This window comes from Pipistrellus hanaki, assembly GCF_964339955.1.
Source record: "Pipistrellus hanaki genome assembly, chromosome: 6".
In the NCBI taxonomy this organism is placed as follows: domain Eukaryota; kingdom Metazoa; phylum Chordata; class Mammalia; order Chiroptera; family Vespertilionidae; genus Pipistrellus; species Pipistrellus hanaki.
In genome coordinates, this window is record NC_140508.1 from 59,376,672 (window position 1) to 59,400,784 (window position 24,113).

General features: G+C 39.9%; 1 pseudogene across 1 annotated transcript; it reads right to left on the bottom strand.

Moving 5' to 3' along the window:
* Positions 1–19,685: 19,685 nt before the first annotated feature.
* Positions 19,686–23,535, bottom strand: LOC311624849 (G1/S-specific cyclin-E2-like; annotated as a pseudogene). Its single transcript has 2 exons — positions 23,511–23,535; positions 19,686–20,781 (listed from the first exon to the last, which is right to left on the bottom strand). The product of its transcript is annotated as a G1/S-specific cyclin-E2-like (transcript).
* Between the last annotated feature and the right edge of the window lie 578 nt (positions 23,536–24,113).

A 24,113-nucleotide genomic window follows, 5' to 3' on the forward strand; every position in this document is an offset into this window, starting at 1 on the left:
TTTTTAGATATATTTTTATTGATTTCAGAGAGAAAAGGAGAGGAAGAGAGAGAGACGAGAGAGAGAGTTCTCACAGATGAGAATGATTAATTGGCTGCCTCCAGCAAACCCCACACTAGGGCTTGAGCCCGCAACCTGAGCTTGTGCCCTGACTGGATAAGAAACTGTGACCTCCTGGTTCATAGGTCAACACTCAACCACTGAGCCATGTCAGTAGGACTGGGAATGAGTTTTAAGATTTGTATCAATAATTGTTTTCCCAGAAAATGGGGGACATCAATAACCTGGCCGCCTTTTTACATTGTACACTGGCAAAGGGACAATCCACTTTCTCTGAAGTTCTCACTCATAATATTAAATATCACAAGAAAATAAAAGCATGGCTCTCTACCAGGACTGTCAACTGAGATAGAAAACCTGATTAGCAATAAATTTGGCACCTGAGACTTCTACAAATGGGGTGAATTGCCAAAGGCATGTCTCACTGAGGTAACATTGCCTTTCATTCAATTTTGGCAGAAGTACGTGTTACTGGATATGAAGCATTAATTGTTTTCTTAGGAAGTGGCAGTGTACATATAATTTTTAGTATGATATGTAGCTGAATCTATATATCAGAGTTGACTATTATTATTAAGTGCTTAAACTTTTAAAGACACATTGTGCAATATTTATATATTATCTATACTGGCACAAACTATATAGGGCATGTTTAGGTTAATTACTGCTGGAAGAATTTTGGAGGGGTTGACATATTTTCAATTTCAGTAAGAAAACTCAGCATTGCTAGGAGTGGTATGCCAATAACTAATTTCTATAGATGAAAATACATGACTGTATAAACCTTAGCTGTCAAAACGGATAGCCTGTGTCTACAGTGACATTCCTTTGGAAAGTAGGAATTCTCAATGAAAATTTCTGGGAGGTGTGGGAAAGGTCAAGTAGCCCATTCTCCTCACTCTGTTTATCACCAAAGCAAACCTCTCAAATATTTATGTTTTCCATTTCCTCACAAAGTCAAAATGTGAAGCTGAGGTAATTGCCACTTCTGAAAAAGGCTAGGAACAGCGTTGAGTACAAAGAAAAATTTCTCATTGAACATATTTGATATAGCATTTTCATCATTGTCTTTTAAAAAATAGACACAATTTTCCACCTGCAGAGCCTGACGATCTGCTGGAGATGTGTCAGGGATCGTTATAGCACAGTGAACGGCTGGCAGGCCACAGGAAACATCACTGAGCCTCCTGCCCCACATCATTTCTCCATAACCTCAGGTTTAAAGAAAGAAGCTTCTGCTATTGAAAGGAGTTTGCAAATGAATGGGCTATTTTCATCTACTTAATATCAATAAGACATTAAAGAATATTACAGAAACAATTTAAAACATAGAAACCAATTTGTGACATATTTTTAAATTTAAAAATTGATAGCAATACACTATGAACATTATAAGCCCTTTTTGGAAATATAATCATTTCATACACACACACACACACAATGATTAAATAAAAAACTAACTCATACTGAGAGCAGAGTATTGGGGAGTGAGTTACTTTATTTCATGATTTTTGCTTAGCATTTTTTTTAATGTTTTGTTTTGAAATAATTCTAGATTTCCATGAAGTTGTGAAAATAGTACAGAGAGGTCCTATGCACCCTTGACATCATTCCTCCAATAGCAATAGGAATAGTAACATAATTATAGGATGATATCAAGACCAGGAAATTAACATTGATACAACTCACAGACCTTATTCAGAGTTCTCCAATTTTACATGCACTTATTTGAGTGTGTGTACAAAGTTCTATGTGATTTTATCACATGCAGACTATAAAACAATTTCATCACCACAAATATTCCTCAGACTCTTTTTAAAATTTTTAACTGATTTTAGAAAGAGAAAGGGAGAGAGAGAGAAACATCAATCAACTGCTTCCCTCACATGCCCCAAGCAGGGATGGAACCCACAACCTGGGTAGGTGTCCTGACCAGGAATTGAACCTGCCACCTTTTGATGTGTGGGATGATGTTCCAACTAAGCCACACCAGTCGGGGCCCTCATACTTTATTTTAATAGTCAGCACCCCAGCGTTGTTTCCAACTTAGATCAATTCTCTTTTCCCATCTCTGTGGTATGGTCATTTCAAGAATGTTATATACATGGAATAATAGCATGGAGCCTTTTGAGTCTGGCTTTTTTTTCCATTTGGCATAATTCCCTCGAGTTCCACTCAAATTGTGTTTACAACTTGTTCCTTTTTTATTGCCAATGGATATAGCTGTACCACAGTTTATTTTGCCAGTCACTCATTGAATGAAATGCGGGTTATTTCCAAATCTATAGTCTTTATTATAGATAAAGATACTGAGAATATTCATGAAATATTATTTTTTGTGTGTGTATGTGTGGACATACATTTTCATTTCTCTGGGATAAATTATCAGACATTGGATTTCTGATTCTTATGCTAAATATGTTTACTTTGTAAAGAAATTGCCAATATATGCACCCCTATGTTCTCAGCAGCACAATTTACAATAGCTTAGACTTGAAACAGCCTAAGTGCACATCAGCAGATGAGTGGATAAAAAAAAACAAAAAAACAAAACTGTGGTACATTTACACAATGAAATACTATGTGGCAATAAAAAAGAAAGAACTTTTACCAATTACAACAGCATGGATGGACCTAGAGAGTATTATGCTGAGAGAAATAATCCAGTCAGAGAAAGACAAGTATCACATGATCTCACTAATATGTGGAATCTAATGAACTAAATTAACTGAATTAACTGATGATCAAAAATAGACCCAGAAACATAGAAGCATGAACAGACTGTTGAACCTCAGAGGGAAGGCAGGGGAGGATGGGTAGGAAGAGATCAACAATGAACTTGTATGTATATATGCAAAACCCATGGACACAGACAATGGGTGGTAAGGGCCTGAGGGGAGTGTGCGGGGCAGATGGGAGCAGCTGGAAGAGGTTAATGGGGGGAAAGGAGGACATAAGTAATACTTTAACAATAAAGATACAAATAAAATAAAATAAAAACAAATAAAAAAAGAAATTGTCAAATGCTTTTTCAGAGGGGCAGTACCAGTTTACCAGCAATGCATGAGAGAACCAGTTTCTCTGCATCTTCACCAGCATTTGGGATTGTCACTCTATTTGACATGTTCGAGTAGAGGTAGGGGTATCTCATCATAGCTGGAATTTGCATTTCCGTAATAGTGATATTGAACATATTTACCATCTGGAAAGCTTCTTTGGTGAAATGTCAGTTTATATCTTTTGCCCCTTTTCTAACTGGGCTGCTTGCTTTTTCACTGGGAAAATTTGGGTGTTCTTTATGCATTCTGAGCCCTTTGCCAGTTAGTGGTTTCCAATTGTTTTCCTCAGGTCTATAGCTTGTCTTTTTGTCCCCTTAACAAAGTTTTGCACTGCATGAATATTTTTATTTTGATGTTTTATTCACTATTGTATCTAAGAGGCCAGAAGGGTGGATGGCACATGGGAGGCACTCGGGAAATATCTGGTGAAAAGAAGGAGAAAGAAGAAGGAAGAGTGAGGGAAACGGCAAGGGGTGAAGGATGAGAGAAGGAGGAGCAGAGGAGAATAAAGAAAAACAAAGCATTTATCCCTAGAAACAGTTCCCTGAGGAAATACAATATCACCCAAACTCTGTACAGAGCACATGTTTTTATATTACAAAGAGGGGCTTCACACATCCACACGTCCTCTGCGGAAACACTCCCCACCTGAGCCCACAGGTTTGTCTCTTCACCTTGTAAACTCTCAGGGATGCAACTACCAGAACTGTGCTTGTGGCGTTTCCAAGCCCTCTCATCCTATCCTTTTTGGCTGATATAGAAAGAACAAGACATGCCCCCCTCACAGCAAACCTGGTGTCCCTGAGGCTCTGGGAAGACAAAAGATGAGCAGATGCTGACTTCTTCCCAAGAGAGTCATCTGGAGGCCTCAGAGAAGATCTTATTAGAAACCATCAGGCAGCATAGAGATGCAGTGATTTACGGTACACGAAAAAATACTGAGGGGACCCTCCGACAGGAGCCTTCGCAAAGATTGTTCAGAATTACAAGATCAAAAGCACACAGTCTGAGGGGAGGTAATGTCTGGGAAAATGAGTTTGCCATGGCACATTGGTGGGAGGATAGGTAGCCCCTCTCAGGAAGGTCCGCTGTCACTTGGACCTGCACAAGGGCATGAGCAGGAGGCTCGAGAGGGCGGGTGGGTGCAGCAGCCACTTGGTCTTGATCAGCATGTGGGACTCAGGGTTGAAAAATGGAATTCATTTGCTGGCCTTATAAATATTGAAATGCACTCTTTCACAGAACCAGAGATCTCCTTCTCCCTGTTCCTCTACAGCTGGCCTCTGTGTTTCTGCATTAAGTACCATCTTTGGTTTCTTCTATGAAGACCAAAAGGAGTCCCAGAGGGAGTATACCAGTTCCCAAAAGGAAGAGCTTCTAGGAAACTCTCAATTCCATCCAGCATCTTCCCATCTCTCTCCACCTCCTCCTCAGATACCATTATTTCTCTCCTGGATTATTGCAATACCCTTCCTTTTAGTTGGTTACTGTGTTTGCAAAATTGCACACACACAAAACCCTATTTACTAGTATATTCAGCACTATGACCAGGAGGGCCCTTTTAAAGATCAAATCAGATCACACGCTTTCTGCTCTCTGTACTCTAAAGTATCCCAATTCACTATGAGGAAAAAAAAATACTACTTATGATAGCCTATAAAACCCTCACTATTTGGTAACCACCCCCAGCTAATCTAACTCCACCTCCATAACATCTCACTTTCAACCTGAAGTGGATCTCTTATAGAAAGAACTAGGGACCTAGTGCATGAATTCGTGCACCTTGAAAGGAACTGTGGGCCAAGAGGCTGCTGTGGGAACAGGGGTGGGTCTTGGCTCATCTTCCACACCCCCACCTGGTCCCTCCCGCTGCAGCCCCCAGTCCCCTATCTGCAGGCAACCCTGTACCTGCAGCCGCTCCAACTTGCTGACAGCAACAGCCCTGCTCACACCTGATGATGGTACAAAGTGATTGGGGCTGGCACCAGCAGTGGGTGCGAGCAGGGTTGACACTGGCAGTGGGTGTAAGCAGGGCCATTGCCGGAAGTGGGTGTTAGAGGTGGCTGCTGGCCCCAATTGCCTCCAAGAAGCAGGGGGAGGTGGAAAAGCCCCGAGGGGTGATTGGGGCTCAGTGACAGTGCCAGATGATCAGGGGCTTTGCCGGGTACCAGTAACAGGTGTGAGTGGTGGCTCTGGTGCTGGCAGCGGGTCTGAGTAGGGCTGGCGTAGGCAGCAGGAGGGACTACGGTGCGTGGGAGCAAAGAATTTTCAGTAACCACCAGAAGCTCTCCCTGATGACAGCCACCAGCACCCCACCTTGGTCTGACACCCCTGCTCACCTGCTCCACCATCCTGCTACAGTCAATGCCCGCCATGTTCCCCACTCTGACACCTGCTGCTGATGTCTGCCATGTTCTGTGTGCACCCCCTGGAGGTCAGCGCATGTCATAGTGACTGGTTGTTTGTCCAGTTTTTAGTTGTTCAGCCATTCGGTCTATTTGCATATTAGGGTTAGATACATACATACATACATACACACACACACACACACACACACACACACACACACATATATATATATATATATATATATATATATAGATGTAGATATAGATATATAGATATATATAGATATGTATGTGTCTTTTTTTCTTACTCATTTGGCCACCTGATGTCTTTTAGAACATTTAATCTATTTACATTTAAAGTAATTATTGATCAGTATGTATAGTACCTATTGACATTTTATGATTCATATTTTTATCTTATTTTATTGCTATTTTAATTTTTATTTTGGCTTCAATATTAAAAGAGGTGAAATTATACTGAAAGGCTATTATATAAGGTAAAAATTGTTGACAATGCTTCCAAAATTTGCCAGAACAATCAGATAAGGATGGAGAGCTTTATAGTTGTCATTTTTGTCATAGATATTTAGTTCAAAGCCCAAGTATTTATATTTTATTTCAAAGCTTTCAAAGCTTTCAAAGCTCCAAAGAAAATTATTTTTCTGCTTAGTTTAAAAGTCCACTTTTTAAAACCAACCACAAACTCTAAGGTGTTTTTCGGAAACCTTAAATATGATTGGATGTCTGAGAGCACTCAGTTTGTAAGCAGCACGTGACTTCACTGGCTGCTTCAGGGACCAGGCTGGAGGTGGAAGCAGAGAAGAATAGTGGGGTTTATTATTCTGCTGCTGTGAGCCAAATCTTCCCAGGTCTGCCAACCCCCACAGCCAGAGCTCTGAGGCTCTCCCTAAAGGTCCCTATACATAGGTGCCTTACAAAAGGGAAGGGCACATTTGCTAAAATGTATGAACCTACTTTTAAAAGAGACTTTTAACTTTTACTAAAGTAAAAAGACTAATTTAGTAATTTTTATTTCTGAGTCTAACGTATTTGTACAGTAATTTCGGGGCTGTGAGTTTATGGTCACATCCCTGGGCCAGCAAAAACTGTTGGCTTAAGATGGATCCTATTGTTTTAATCATCCAAACAGGGTCAATGGTGCTTTCCATCCTCTCCACCTCCTCACAGCCTGACTTTGGCCCAGACAAGAGCACTGTGTGTCAGGGCCAAAGACATCCCTGCACTGAGGCCTGACACATATTGGTGGGATGTGCAAGTTATGAGTAACATAAAACTGCATTTTCAAATATGTTTATTTGAAAGAGGAGAACATGGGGAGTTTGGTAAGAGGGGATGGAGAAGGTGGAAATAACTACAATTTCAAGAAACATCTCAAGTGGCAAAGTTGGCAAGCATTATTCCCTTTAGGACTTCATGTGTGATATGCCAGTGTGTGCCTATGAATGCGTGCCCAGGAGTGTGTGCACGTGTGTGTGTGTGCTTTGAGGATATAGACTAGAAAAATGTGGCTATTTTATTTGATTAACCTTCAGAATCAACTGATTAATTGCAAATTATCTGTTGAGTCTCAGAGCAAAATATTTGCCATTAATTACACATACTTAACATTTACTAAAACTCTCAACCCAGCTGCATTAATTGTAGAAAAATAAATGTAACCAAATTCCTACTGTGTGGGTAGAATAATGGTCATATGTCTTCCTGTGGTCCACCAGACACTGAGCATGGTGTAGTTTAACACGGCCCACCACACACCGAGCCTTCACTGCTGATGCCCCTGCATCCATGTCCTGGTTATTTCCAGCTTAGTCTCTGGTTCAAGAATGGCACTTTCACCAAATGGGATTCAGGGGGGAGATGGGGAGAGTCCTCCAGATCTACAGAACGTTGATACACTATGCACACAACCAGGCCACTGAAGGCCCCTGCTGGAGAGGCCAGGCAGAAGCTGACAGGGTGAGGTTAATAAGTTAAATAAGCAAACAACATTTTGCCGTGCACATTCAAGCCAGCCCTGGGGAAAGCAATTGGAATGTTGAGGAAATGCATAAGCATACAAGAACATGATGGCTTTATGACAAGAAGGGGCCATTCCCCAGAGAGTCGATTATGGGGGCTGAGGTGCTTGCATCAATCAGAAAGGTGGAAGAGCCTAGCTGGGACCACAGCCATGACACTGAAATCTCAGGCAGCCCACAAGCCCTGCGTCCTGGCCTCAGATCCAGGGCTCTCAGGGAGCAGAGTTGCAACCCCCTCCTTAGAGCCCCTCCAATGCTCTGCTGTGAAGTCCAGTACTTTCTGGTTGTGAAACACAGTTATTACGTATGTTAAAATTTACAAAGGAATAGAATCTAAATGAAAGGCATAATCCTTTCACCTCTAAATATATACCTAGACTCAATTGATGCACCTGATTATTTGCCTAATGGCTATAAAAAAACAAGCCATGTGATAAAAAACAGATACTGAGTGTGAGGCACAGAGGGGTAGAATCACTTGCCCTAGGCCCCAGCTGGAAAGGATAGGAGCTAGACACTGACCATGGTTCTGGAGATGCATTTGAAATGGTTGACAGGTAGAACTGCTTCCAGCCTGAGAGATTAGCATGAACAAAAACAGAGAGGTCCATGTAACAACACACCATAGAGTAACCTGAGCAGTGGGTACAGCCGGTGGAGAACATGGAGGAAAGCTCATCCGAGTCCAGTTCTGAGGTCCTCCAACGCTCCCTGGGAAGGCTGGTCACACCTGAGATGGTGGGACATCTGAATGCTCATCCTTGTAGAAAGCAGCTCTCATGGATGCTTACAGGAAGCAGTTATAGGGCTAAGCCTCAGACTGACCTGTGGTGGGCCACAAACAAGTCTCAGCTGGGAGGGCAGAGCCCTCTTAGATTAAAAGCTTAACCTTATAGCCTTCCCTAGTTCCTTCCTAGGTAGCTAATGGGCTGTGGGAGGTGCAGCAAGAGCTGCCAAAATAAAGTGAAACTCACAAGAACATTGTAAACATGTTGACCACTACCCTTGTTTTGATCTCACTATAAAATAGAGCCTCGGCTCCCAGGCTGGGTCTTTCTGTGTTCTCATACAGGTGCAGGATATCTGCTGAGCCCTAGCTGTATTCTCTTGTCTGTTTGTCTTTAATCCTTTACTGCCCCTCCTCAGACTCACTGAACCCTTTGATGTGCTCACACAGCACAGGGGGGGGCCCTGAGTGAAGACCCCACACAAAACACAGTTAAAAACTGCACAGAACAACCTTTGCCCTTGATGTGCTCATGTCCATGGAGGACATGCTGCATCATGGCACTGAATGCCAAATCCCAAGATCAAGAATCTCTTCATCTGGAGTTAGGGAAATGGTTGTTTTTGTGAAAAGCAAACCATAAACACACTAAATTTGTTTCAAAACAAATGAAAACATCTAATCTGGAGAGAGAATTTACAAAACTGCCAAGTGAGTAAGAGAGTGATGTGGAGAGACCTCCCCATTGCAGGCAGAGAAGCTCTGAAGTCCTGCTTCCACACACCTGTGTGACTCTGGGAAGAATGTCACCTGCTGGACCCACTGTCTCATCTGTAAGTTCAGTGATGGCTTCCCCTGAACTTGCAGGCCTTTGTCGATAAACATGGGCTTTTGGTAATAAGCACCTTACTCACACTCAGGCTTTTCTGGCATCGTACTTTCAAGCTTGCAATATGTTCGTTAACATCCTAGTCTGAGGTGGCATCACTTGGCAACCTCATAAGAAGTGAGTTGTCTGCAATCCTGCTGAAGTGTAGTGTGATCCCAGAAGTAGCACTCTTGAATTGGATCTTATTGGCCCTTTTATTAAACTCTAAATTCTGCCCCCTTATGCTCTCAGCCAGCTTTTAAAAATCATTGGTAAATGCAGTTAACACCCAGAAACAAAAGCCTGAGCTTATAAAGGAACTCATAAAAAAAAAATAATTCTGAAATGAAACACAAAATTGCCACCTAATAACTGAGGAAAGTGAGGCCCAAGGCCTGAGCTTTTTCACCACCTCTTCTCTCTCCTAGAATATGTATTTTTATGTGCTTTAGGATGGCCCACCGTCCAGTTCATGAGGATGAATCTTTCCTCTGTGTCCTTGAGCTGGTCCCTCCTGCCTCTGCCAGGACCTAGCTCCATTATCATCCCACTCTCCCTCCTGATGTATCTTCATTTTTCTGTCTGCCCAATTGTTTCCTCCACTCAATCTAGAAACGTCTCCCACTCTCACTTTCCAAATATACTGTATTTCATCAATCCTAAGACTTACATTTTTTCACATTTAACATCTCTAAAATCAGGATGTTTTTTACAAGGAAGGCCCTTGATAATTCCATTGAACGTTTTTTTCTTCTTTCTTGGAACATAAACAGAGGTGTTTTTTACAGCTGATGACATCTTAGATCAGAAACAATACAAAGCAAGGCCCTTTTTTTACCCCCCTCCCTACCACCACCACCACCACCATACCACCTGCCTTGGGGTAGGCTCTTTGAGATTGTCAGAAAAATAGGATCACTTGGATATGTTAGTTAATGAGGATTTAGTATAAGCTGCCACAGACAGAGGAAAGGGCCTCAGCGATTCCCCTGCCCACGGAACTGCAAGTTGTGGCTCATTGGTGAGCGGCAGGAGCTCTAATGATTCCACACAGTGTGGATGCTGATGGCCCGGAGCAACTCTGGTGCCAGCGCATGACTCAGCTGCCCCCTCTCTGCTTCGACAAAGTGAGCCTCACATTCAAGCTCCCTGAAAGGAAAGATCCGATCGGTTTGGCCATTCATCACTTCGCCATCAGCAAGACTCTTTTGCCAGGCTATTGATTGCTTATATAAATTAGACACCAACTCATTTCAGATCCAATCACATGTGGCCAGAGCTGGGGTAAGACATGGAGTCTTAGAGTAGGTAGAGAATAGACTCAGGAAAGGCTTGGGAGGTATTTATAACTTCATGAATTTATCTTCACATCTGCCTCTGGCTGATTTTTCAGATTCTCTTTTCAATCCAAATTATTCAAAAGACTGATTGAAACTTGCTGTCCCCACCTCCATCCTTCAACCCAGTTCAATCAGGCTCCCTCTCAACCGCTGGAGAGCTTGCTCATTCTCACCAAGGCTTGTGCTTGGTTAATCTGGTGAACACTCTGAAGACTAAACCTTCCCAGGTGACAGGGCTGAAGCAGAAGTAATTTTGTTCATGTCCCCAAACCCCCTTCATCAGGGCATATATCCATTTTCTAGGTGCTTCAAGAATTGATTGCTGAGGGCTCACAGCACAGCCTCTATTCAGAGAACAACCTTCAGCTGATGGGAGCTCACAGGTGACACCTGCCTCAATGCTGTGGGGCTGGTTATGCTCCAGCGTGTCCCATGGCCAACTAACCCCCCATCTTCACTTAGCTTCTTCTCTGTTCATTCATTTGCCCCTCACATTTTTATAGTTTTTTTTCTTAAGAGGACTTTCTCAATAAACCTTCCTAAGAAGCTCCATCTCAGGCTGTTTCTAGGGAACCAACTAGGATACTTTGTGCCTTGCAAATCTCCGCCTCCTTGACTTCCTTGTTACTACATTCTCCTCCTGTTTCCCATCCTGTAATTCTTAGTGTTTCCTGGAGTGGCAAACTCAGTTCTCTTTCCCACTCCACAGCAGCGGTTCCCAAACTAGTAGACTGACATTCCTTTAATAACAAGTATTTCATAATGCTCTCTTTATTATCTTGAAGATACCTTCTATATATGTTTGTATGCATATGTATGTTTAAATGTCAACTACAATGTAAACATGTGACTTTAAATGTAAACTGTAATTTCATCAGTTCATTATTAAGATAGAGATATTTTAAATATGAGAGATCAAGGTGTAAACTAGAAAGAAAGAATGGTATAGGAGTGAAGAACATAGACTAGAATCAGACTGCCAGGGTTTCAATTCCACAAGATTTCATTCAATAGCTGTATGAATTTGTGCAAATTACCTCAGCTCTCTGTACTTCAAATTCTTGTTTACCCACTTGATAGGACTGTTATAAAAATTCTTTTTATTAAAAAAAATTCATGTGTGAGCACAGTGCCTGGCATATATGAGTTTTAACTTAAGTTTTTCAGATATAAATCTCATTTTCTTTTGTTCTAACACAGTGATTGACTATTTATTTATTGCAGGCCAGATAGTAAATAATGTAGGCTTTGTGGACCATACACAGTCTCTGTTATTTATTCTTCTCCTTCTTATTTATTTGTTTGTTTGTTTTTATAAGTCTTGAAAAATGTAAAAACTTAGCTTATGGACCTTAGTTTGCCACCTCTGTTTTTGTTAAAGACCAATAGTTTAATATAGAGCATTAAGAAAAGTTTCCCATTTGCACCACATTTTTCTTTTTAAAAGTGTAAAACATTTAAACATGAAGAAAAGTATGAATGGTGATATAATACTTACGTAGTTTTCACCCAGCCATAAAAATATCAAATTTTATATATTTAGTTTTCCTCTTTTCCTGAAGTTAGTGTGTACTCTCAACCCCATACCCATGGCCACTTACCAAAATCAGTTCTTTCTTCTCAGAACTGAGGTGAAGCTACACTTCCCAGACATTCGTGCATTTAGGTGTGGGCATGTGACCGAATGCTGCCCCTGGACCATGGGTGGAGCTATGTCACTTCCTTGCCCAAGTAGGGACTTGTAGCTATGCCTTGTATATGATTCATCTTCACTCCTGAAGAAAGAGGAACCAAGATTCACACAATGGAAATAGCCAGGTTCCTTGAGTGGCCACGTAAAACCAGGAACACCTATATTAGACTGTGATGTAGATGAGAATAAATAAACATTTATTGCATTAAAGCCATTAAATATCAGGGTTTATCTGATAGAGTGGCTGGTGGTATATGATTTTCAATATGATCCATGATTTTATAATTTTACTAAATGCATATTTATTTATATGTAATACATAGTATCACTATGTATTTCAAAATTTTGAAAATTTGAACAATGGTTAAAAAATAATACACTGTGTCCCCCTAAAATGTATATGCACACATATACATTTAAATAATTACAAAATAATTACAAAAGCAATATTTATTAAAATACATTTTATTTTCAAAATTGATCTACCAGCAGTTAAAATGTATATACATTTTTTTGAGACACCCTGTATATAACATTTCACATCTTATTTTTTTTGGTGTGTGTGTGTGTGTGTTCAACAGTATATCTTTGAGATCTATTCACACTGGTAAATGTTCACAGTTCATCAATGTTAATTATTTGTTTGAGTTAAATAAGCTACCTTAGGCCGGTACAAATGTATGGATATATTTTAATTAATGTTTAAAAATGATAATGTGTTTGAATTTCCAAAAAGGTTTGAAATTGTTTTTAGTGGGCATATAATTAGCTCTAGTTAGCCGGTGATGCGCATTGGTCAGGTAGTTTATGTTTAGCATTGTATTTCCACATATCTCCTTTTATATACTGCTCCCCAAATACACCCATGAGTTAGAAGAGTCTGGCCTTACCATTCCCAGTTTGGATGTAAAAAGCTGGAGAGAAATGAAGAGCCCAGGCTTTGGAATGAGAGGCCTGGGCTCAAACCACCAACACCTGCCTGTTGTGTGACTTGTGCACATTACCAGACCACAGCCCGTTCAAGGTCTTCCTTTCTGAAATGAAAATCAAACTCTGTCTTTATCTTTGGATGCTCATGAAGTTTGCACAGAAAGCACTTAGTCCAGTGCTGGGCGCATAGTCAGCATTCCACAAATGTTAACTACCATAGTCCTTGCGGCAGAAAATGTGATTATATTATATGCAGTTAATATGAAGCTACAGCCCTGAGCACACAGGCTCGCTGAGGGAAACCAGGCTCATTAGCCGGAGTCTTCCCATCACATGACTCCATTGTTCATGTGTTTCATGTTCATTGGGACCTATTTACAATCATTGAATATTGCTTGGTTTGGTTTTTCAATTGTAAAGCAAACATTTTAAATCCCAAACATTCAGCCAATTTGTTACCCTCTCGTGAATTTTACAAGTGGTGTCACTGGCCCAGCACTCCAGGCTTCACTGTGGCCCTGGGTCAACCACACACCTTTATGTTTCATTTGCAGAATCTCTGTTTACTTAAACCAGGTCTTTTTATTTTTACACACGCCTCACCCATAGTCACTTTCCTTTTCAGGGATGTGCATTGTTTCCCCACTTCTCTTTTCCTCCAGGTTGCATCTCTGATCTTCCTCCTATGACATCTTCACCCCTCTTTCCACTTTCAGATGTTAGCTCCTGATTCTAAGTTGTTGTCAAGCTCAGATGTCACTGAATTATAAACAGCTGTTATTGTCTAGTTCGAAATGAATGGTTGCTTAAAAACCAAACTTGTACTTTAAAGTTCTGTTTTTATATAATGTAGGTTAGGAACACACAATCTTATTATTAAAAGCAAAGCAGAAAACCTCTTTTCTTCCATCACCCCCCTAGTAAGGTGTACTTTTTCTTGGAACCAGGTCTTTTGACTCCAAAGCCATGCAGTTTCTTTCAGGCTCCATCAAAAAGATACCAGATCAAAGGAGAAGATAGAACCATTCTACAAAGAATCAATAACCTTAGAGGAAGGACTTCCGAGAGGGAAATATCTAGCTTGTTTTCCTAATTTTTGATCATTAAATTACTTATCATCCTGAATTTTCATGGGTCACATTTACAAATAGGTAAGCCTCTATAGCAGTGGTTCTCAAACTTTCTAATGTCGAGATACTTTAATATAGTTCCTCATGTTGTGGTGACCCCAAACCATAAAATTATTTTCGTTGCTACTTCATGACTGTAATTTTGCTACTGTCATGAATCATAATGTAAATATCTGTGTTTTCCAATGGTCTTAGGCTCTACAGCAGCGGTTTTCAACCTGTGGGTCTTGATCTGTAAGAACCACTAGCAGGGTCGCCTAAGACCATAGGAAAACACAGATATTTACATTATGATTCATAACAGGAGCAAAATTACAGTCATGAAGTAGCAAAGAAAATAATTTTATGGTTGGGGGTCACCACAACATGAGGAACTGTAATAAAGGGTTGCGGCATTCGAAGGGTTGAGATCCACTGCTCTAGAGGAAAAGGAAAAGGAAGTGAGCAAGGACAGAAGGCAAGGCCTCTCTGGCCAACAGAAGAGCTGAGGAAACCAGAGCATGAGGTGTGGGGACTCTCAGGAATGTGTCAGGTGAGCGAGACCCTCTTCCTTGCCCATCCCAAGGCTATTTATGCATGCAGCATCTTCCCCAGAGCGCATTCTGCCCTGTTATTTAAAGATTCAACTTCATTGGCAAAGGGCCTAATTGGCCTTACTTAACAATATGCTGTGCAACATTTCACCCAGTTAATGCACTAAACCTCTAATTCTTTCTTTTGTGTCACAGGGCAGAGATCGCACCATCTACTTCCCTTGGCATTACAGAAGTATTTAGGCCTTTTCAGCTGCTCTGACTCTGGGCCTCCTCCACCAGCCCTCATTCAAGATCCAAGTGATAGTATCAGGTTTAAGAGCATTAAGTTGCATGAAAATAGGGCACTGCATTTAGACATTCTCCCTGGAGACTCTGGCAGAGGCAATGTGAAATGGCCTGCTTAAAGATAGAAGTTAATTGGCAGACTTAAGAGAGTTGACCAGAATTGTAGATTTATTATCTGCTGTGATGGAGAAAGGGAGCCTATTGCATAGCTGTATATTTTTAGATATTAGGTCAAATGGAAAGTAAGTAAAGAAAGTAGTCACCTTTTAAAAGGTATTTCTCCTTTGCCTGTAAACTGAGGTGGACGCCCCGGTCAGCAAAGAGGTAAAAAGATAGGGCTTCTTCCTTCTCACATCCAAGGAGTTCAGTTTCCAGTCCTATCCTAGGCAAGGAAGAGAAGAAATTCACCTTTTTTTTTTTTTTTTTACATAATCTTGTATTTCAAATTGTGTTGATACTCAGAAATCTTAGTTTTGCTTTCTTAAAAGTACCTTATGATAATCTTATAAAACAAGAATAGAGTCTTTTTTATTCATTAAATATCAAGAGAAATAATGTTTTAGATATTTTTATCATAGGATTCCTGACATAGTTTTCTTAAACTCACTTTCATGGAGAAAATATTTATGTATAAAAACGGAATCCATTTAAAATGTACCATTCTGTGAGTTTTGACAATTATATACATCCGAGAAACCACCAACACAACTAAGATACGGAACATTTTCATCCCCTCAAGGATTCCTCCTGCCTGTAGCCCCTTCTTCCCCCGACCTGCAGCCCTCACTCACACGTTTTTCCCACAAAATTTTCAAGCCAGAAATTTGTTTCTACTTCTGGTAATGCGTGAAAGATGGCCACTGGGGTGAAGAACTTTGGGGGATATTTTGATAGACGTTCCAGTACCTGTGTCATTTACAAGTACTAATTCACAAAGGTATACTCTGTTGTTTTCATTTTTCTAATGCCAGATAGGGACAGATAGGAGAGTTAGAGCTGAGCATTTGAGAAAAGAGGTGCAATGGGTAGACCAGGTACAACCAATATCTCCTCTCTGGTCTATTGGACAAGGCACATTTGGTAGCTAGAAGAGTCAGTGTAAGTGTGTGTATTGGGTGGGTTTGGGAAAACATTGGGCTGAGTCAGGGGGTTTCTACCTGTGTGGTTTCAGACAAGTGTTTCTGCTTTCCCAATCTCTCTCACTTCTCAGGTAAAGTGAGAAAGCAGGACTAACTGATGTCTAAAGAGATTTCCCACGTCTACAAATCCATGATGAACCATAAACAAGTGACTGTGGGTTGTTATAATTCAAGTTAGGCAATGGGAATGAAAACAGAGAGCCAAAAATATATAAAAGAAATATTTTATAACACTCCATATCTCTTGCAGAAATGATCGTTTACCTGAATTGTCTGGCACAACTCTTAGTTCAATTGTCTTTCGTGGCTCTTTTTAACCTTCATTTTAATAATTCTATCATGTGACATCACTTTGAGAATAAGGAAAACAATACATAAAAGGCAAACAACATTAATGTCTCTGTACTTAGAAAAATGCTATTTTCTTGGAGGAAGTATTATGTTTACTTTTCCTTTCAGACTTTAATTTTTGTTATTGTTGTTAATTCTTACCCATTGATTTTTTCCCCATCAATTTTTAGAGAGATTGAAAGGGAAAGAAGAGGAAGAGAGAGAGAGAGAGAGAGAGAGAGAGAGAGAGAGAGAGAGAGAGAGAGATCAATTGTCTGCTTCCCTCACATGCCCCAACCAGAGCCGGCCATAGAATCTGCAACTCCAGTATGTACTCTTGACTGGGAATAGAACCCAAGACCCTTCAGTACCTGATGCTCTAACTACTGAGACACACTGGCCAGGTGAGACTATAATATTTTAACTCAGCTGCTAGGTTACCTTTACTTAAGAAGACTTTGAAACCAATTAATATGAAAAATTATAATTTTTAACACTTATCTTAGCAACTAGAAATAAAAGCCAGAAAAAAATTGAGCCCTTTCTGAATATCTATTCCAAGCAGATTACCCATACAGGTAATTGTAGTAGCATTTTTCAAGTTGAGTTATAATTAAAGTTATAACTAAGGTTATAGTGTCTACTTTTCTTTTCATAAGAACAATATTCAGAGGAGGGGTAAGCCAAACTTCAAAAGCACTTTTCTGCTTTTACAAAGATAATTCTACATTTTCTTCTAGCTCTTACACCGTTTCTAACTTTGGAGTCTTGAATCTTGCAAATATTCAACTCAGCTCTTTGGGGGTTTCTGACCCAGTTTGTGGATTACATCATCCCTCCCCCCCTTTTTTACAATTAACCAATGATACTGCAAATGAAGACCAAGGAAGTCCATTTTACATCTTGACTCTTTTCATTATAACAGGCTTTGTGGATTTTTGGCATTTTGTAATGGAACCAAAAGAAGTCATATAAGTTTTTTGGTCTCTGTATAAACCAAATCTAAATGACACAATGTTTTTCTTTTAATTTTTATTTTACCCATTCAGCAAACAAAGACAATGTGAAAATATATTTTAACAGAAAACGAAGTTGGATATTTTAATTTTTAAAGAGTTTTAAAAATTGATTTGAGAAAGAGTGGACGGGAGAGGGAGAGAGAGAAACACCGATCAGTTGCCTCCAAAATGAGACCTGACTGGAGACTGAACCTGAAACCTAAGCATGTGCCCTGACAGGGAATCGAACCTGCAAACTTTCAGTGTATGGGATGACTCTTCAATCAACTGAGCTACATCAGCCAGGGCCAATGATGAATATTTTCTAACATGATTTTGGAACATGTGAATAATTTCTGAATCTGAAACAAACTGATTGTTTCCCATTCAAGCAATGGCAATACTTTCCAGTATTTAGTTAAAATTCTTTAACATTTATTTTTAAACAATAGGTTAAATATAAACAGTATTAAAAGATAAAATTTATATATAACACATATGTTCACATTTAGTGGTGTTTTCAGCTAAAATACTGAAACAGTTTAAAAACAAAAACTATTCAGAAGACTTCATGTCATGTTTAGTAAGAGAATAAGCTAACAATCTAGTATGATTTGTTTTCTAATGAAATCCACTTCTGAGGCTGAAATTTTCTTTTTTTTTTTTAAATATATATTTATGTAGAATTAGCTAGTCTATATAGAGCAAGCTCTTTTTGTTGTTAATCTTCTCTTCCTGAGGATATTTTTTCAATTGCTTTTCAGAGAGCATGGAAGAGAGGGGGAGAAAAAGAGAAACATTGATGAGAGAGACACACATGGACTGGTTGCCTCCCTTCCCTACAGGGTGGGGAATTAACATACTACCCAGGTAAGTACCCTTGACCTGGATTCGAACCTGAGAGCTGGCACTCTAACCACTGACAAACACCAGCCAGGGCTAGAGGAAGCTATGTGAAGTTTACATTTTTTTTAAAGAGATTGCTGGGAGTTAGTATACATTTAATACTTTTCCACCTTATTAGAAGCTTAGGTCAGGTGTTAAAGCTTTGTCACTTTGATAATATCCTTAACTCATGTAGAAAATTTTAAAAGGAGCTTAACAACAAATCCAGAGACAGGGAAGCATTGATCAGAACGTCAAACCTCAGGGAATGTATGGGAGAGTGGGGGTAAGGGGAAGAGATCAACCAAAGGACTTATATGCATGCATATAAGCCTAACCAATGGACACAGACAACAGGGGGTAAAGGCATGTATGGGGAGGGGTAATGGGGGAATAAGGACCCATATGCAATACCATAATCAATAAAGAATTTTTTAAAAGTGTTGCAAACAAATAAAGCTTTAGTCACACTAAATTAAAAAAATATTCTTAGGGCTACCTTAGAGCAATGAAATGACTTTCTTACATAAATATTTTGAAAGGGTACTCAAGATTTTTCACCAAATCATAATGCACAAAAATGATTATAAAGCAACCTATATGTCAAAGCCCCACTTAAGAGCCACTGCCTTTATCCTGTTTATAAATTTTTTTAGTATTTCCACTGTTTAGAGCACAGTTTAAACACCATGTTTTCCTAAGTCTTCCTGGTTAAAAAGTTATGTATGGCAAGGCAAATAAACTAGTAGAAAAACAGATTAAAGTTCACCATTTGTGAAAATTCAAGTTTTAAAATAGCTTGCTACTGCAACTGCAGATAAATTAGCCACTTTATTACAAAACGAAACCGTTGTAAACAAGTTTAAATTTTATTTTCAAGAACCAAATTGCACTAAGCAAGAGGATATGAATTTTGAGAATCTGAAAGCTAGTTTCAAAGTACTATATCACTTAATGCACCCTTTAAAGTAGCACTTATCTAGTGTGAAACTTAAATGATAAAATTTCTGCTTTATCCAGATGTTGTAACACCAGATTAAAAAAAAATATATGGTGTAAATCACGGCTGGCTTCTATCTAGTCACCTTGGGAATGAATTCATCTCTGTAAACAAGTCCTGCGGTTTCTTTAAGCAGCTCACATAGGAATGAAATAAATCACTCCATAGTGCCAATTTTAAGTATTGGATTTTTTTTTAAATCAAGGAATGGCAGTGGGATTTCTGAATTGGCTAGGACAGCCAGCATTATCTTCCTGTAAAACTTCAGTAGTTCATTTTTAGGAAATTCTATCCAGTACTCGGTGACTACTTGAATGCCTAGTGAATGTCCTCAGTGTTCCCTAGTGGCTTTTCAGCGTCCTTTGGTGGTGTCATAATGCTCCATTGCACACTGGTGACAACTGTGCCCCCCTCCTGAAGGTACTTATGTAATTTACTCCACCCAGCAGAGCCAGATCATTTGTATGAATCTGGATACTGTGTCTGTCTTCCATAGAAATCTTGAAAATCTTCAGCTTCCCTGGACTTATCGGATGATATACTTTTTACTACACCATCCAATCTATACATTCAGAAATGCTGTCCTGTTCCAAACCTGAGGCTTTCTTAAGGGACCTCAATGAGGAAACATTGCCCGAGGCAATCGCAGCCAGAATTCTGCCCTGGAACTCAAATGAATACTGAGGCGGAAGAACCTTAGGGGCATCTTTAGGAGCATCAGCTTGGAGGAAGAGATTTAGCCAAGAGAGGATTGTTACAGGACAAAGTCCCTATTTTAAGGCCTTTACTGAGTTTCATCCTTAGCATAACCTCTTCCCTGGAAGCACCATCTGTGACATAAGCAAACTCTTAGAGTTTAGGAGCATAGTTTTCCTCAAGTTTGGAAACAATAAGTCAGGAGGTCATTCCAATGGGTTGAAACGTGTTTATTTACATCTCTTTATATCAACCTAAACTCAACAGAAAGTCTTGCCCGGGATAAAATGTTTGCCTTTGAAGTGCGCATACTTCACATACCTCTAAAACCAGTCCAGAAGCACTGGCCTCATCTGTGGTTCCAAGTCAGAACGCGGGACTTCAACATGTTTGTCGTGAATGTATTGGGGCTCTTTCTTTAACATGTTGAGCCAAACATCCTTTGAACATCCCCAGCTTACCTCAGATTAATACAAAGATTTTTAAATCTGTAATTTAAAAATCACAAAAGAAGTCTCTTGTCCTATTTGTTTGTGGGTGTTTTCAGTGATGATACAAGGAATGATTTTCCCTAGATTATACAGGTGCCAACAATTCCTAATCTCATGCTCATGCTTCCTGGAGACCTTCTCTTTTCTTTTTTTGACATCCCAGGCTATTCTCATCTTGGCCTGAATTATCCGGGCTTCTTGTGGGGAATCAGTCTGGCTGGGGCTACCTCTTAGTTTGTAAACGCTGCATCTTGACCTTCTCTTTAGGTGTGTGAAACCTCACCAGACTGGCTACCACTCCGCTCTCCTGATAATTATTTGATTTGTATCTCAGCTCTACAAATCTGCAATTTTATTTATTTTTATCTCATTTCCAAGTTACCATGAATACACCACCCTCAAAAGTTAGCCACATATATTTTGTTTTGAAAAAGCTCATATTAGTACAGATTGAGCTCATGTAGCAAAGTTGTGCATCATTTCAGTAAGTTACATGATACACACACACACACAGGGTGTCCCAAAAATGTATACATACTTTATAACAGCTGATGGTTCAATTTTTGAGAATGAAATGTAATTACTAAATACTGTGTTTATACATTTTTGGGACTATATATATATATATATATATATAATGTATATATGTGTATAGATGCAGATATAATGGAATATAATATATACTATAATGTAATATTGCTATACTTTACAGGTGGCTTAAAACTATATTTTATACAAGATATAGATACATCTACATCTTTTTATCTATCTATCTATCTATCATCTATCATCTTTGTTTAACAGTTCTTTACCTGATGGCAAGCAGAAATATTCCTCCAGGGCTGTGGAATATGTTCTAAGTTTTTAGTTAAGCCCTTACTTGTCCATTAATTCATCTTAGATCAGCTCAGTTTCTTTCAAATCCTGAGTTTATAAGCCTCTGCTAATTTGCAGAGTTGTACATGCAATCTTAAATGTGGAAAAGATTAACTGTGGTGAAAGGACACGTACTGAAAGAGAGGTCAGCAACTTTGCTAGGTCCATTACCCAGGGGACGAGGGATGGCGATGTCTCAAGTGTCGGGTCTCTTTAACCAACACCTCTTACCTCTGTGATTTGTTGGATACAGACAATGGGCTGAGCCTGCACCAGCCAGCATGCTCTAAGCCAGACAGACAGAAGCACCAACAATGCCTTTATTCACAGCTTCCACACACTAAGTAGGGGGTGAGGACACGCTAAAGGTCAACAGGGGCTGTGGCTATCAAGACAGATGGGCTCAAGTGTCACACTGAAGCCAAAAACTTGTACCTGCTACAACAACAGTAATCAGAGCAGATCGCCATGCTGGCAGGGCCTCCCTGCCCCGAGCAGCCAGGCTCTGTGCTGAGAGGGATGGCTGAGAAGCTCTGTGCACAATCTCAGCTCCTTGGCCACAGGGGAGGCCATATTGTAAGCAATTATTAGAAATACCAAGGAAGAGCCGAGACCGGTTTGGCTCAATGGATAGAGTGTCGGCTTGGGGACTGAAGGATCCCGGGTTCGATTCCGGTCAAGGGCATGTACCTTGGTTGCGGGCATATCCCCAGTAGGGGGTGTGCAAGAGGCAGCTGATTGATGACTCTCTCTCATCGATGTTTCTAACTCTCTATCTCTCTCCCTTCCTCTCTGTACAAAATCAATAAAATATATTAAAAAAAAAAAAGAAAGAAAAGAAAAGAAAAGAAATACCAAGGAAGAGAGGCATTCATTAAAAAACCAGGAAAATTCTCCTGGGGTGGCAGTGTTCTCTGAGCAATGTGCCTGGATAAACAGGATTTGGGCTTTCTGGAATGCATGTTCCATTTGTGATGAAAACAGTCAATTAGACTTTTCACAGCACTAATTATTGAGTGTTTTCTGTGAAATATAATCTCTGTGAATTTTCAGGATGTGTTTGTGTTTGTAATTTTTGTCTATTGCTGTTGCCCGAGTGCCAAGAACAGCACCTGGCCCATAATTGGCACACAGTAAATACTTGGTGATTGAGTGATTGTTTCCAGCACTGTTCATAGGTTCTAATACTTTATATATATATATTATTTAAGTTTCAACAATTAGAATAACACAGATATTGAGTACAACCCAGTGCACAGATGAAAACAATAGTCAGAGAGGAGTAATTTGCTCTAGATCATACATCCAGAGGTGAAAGACCCAGTATTCAAACCTCACTGGTCTGCGTTCAGAACATGTACACTTAATCATAGGTACACTAACACTCATCTCAGAAAGGCAATACTTCATACTTATTATATATTCTATATAATAAAAGCCTAATATTCAAATCTACTGAATGGAGGAACAACTGGTGGAACGACAGTTGCTATGACATGCACTGACCACCAAGGGGCAGATGCCCAATGCAGGAGCTGCCCCCAGCCCGCAGGCCCCAGGCCAGCCAAGGTGGGTGCAAGCTCCCCCCTTCCCATCACCCCAATGGTTGCCCCACAGATTGGCCCTGATGGCTGGCCAGGCCTAGGGACCCTACCCATGCATGGATTCCATGCACCAGAATTCTAGTTAAAACATAAATAATCTTATTCTGTTCCACATAGTTCATGATCAGACTGTTTTCCCTGCTTCCAGAATGTTTATTGCAAATGCTCTGATACTTTGGAAATTTTCAGAATGCCAGTTCTCTGTCTGCTCCTTTAACTGTCTTTGTCTGAGTCTTCAGCAAAGTTTAAAACCATCAATCTGAAGAAGTTAGACTGTAAAAGACAACTAATGCTACACTTCAGGCTGTAGCCACATTTCTCATGCTATTGGGAGCCCTTATTTTTACCTAGATTACGGACTCATACTAATGGAAGATGACTTGCTTTCCTTTCTGAGTCTGTGAATGAGTTTGGCTCCGAAGATAGGTGCTATATTGAAACCTCTGGAGAAACAAGTTTCTTCAATTTACACTTACAGGGGGACTGTGTGGCTTGAGCCATACTCCGTTACAGCTAATGAGCCAAAGCCCTGCCCTGAAGTGCTCACTCAGAGAAAGGGAGAGGGCTCAGCTTCCTAACTGCTCCCTCCTGAGCCAATGGCCACTCACAATAGCTTTTGTAACACAGGCACTTGAATTAGGAGCTGGGCTGAGACCATACAGGCAGCAGAGTGGTGATAAAACAATGCGATTACTTTCAGCTATGCTAGGATTGGACCAGGTGATAAATTCTATAACACATCAGTGCTCCTCTATTTTTTCCATTTTCCTTATGAGGGTATGGTTAGCTTTTTTATTTTTCCTTAAAAAATCACCTTCACATTAAGACTGTCTTTTAAAAAAAGTTTTATAACTGATTTGCAGTAAACTTCATTTCTGTCCTGGAAACGAGGTTTGGATTTACAGCAAAATAATCCAGAAGAAAATAGAAGGTAAGGATTATAATCTACCTCCAGGAATTTTTTTGAGTAATGGTCAAGATATAGAGAAAGACGAACAGGTTATTTTCTCCCGCAGAATTCATGCTCCGCTGGAAACAATATGAACTGGGCAATAACACCAGCAATAACTATTTGTATT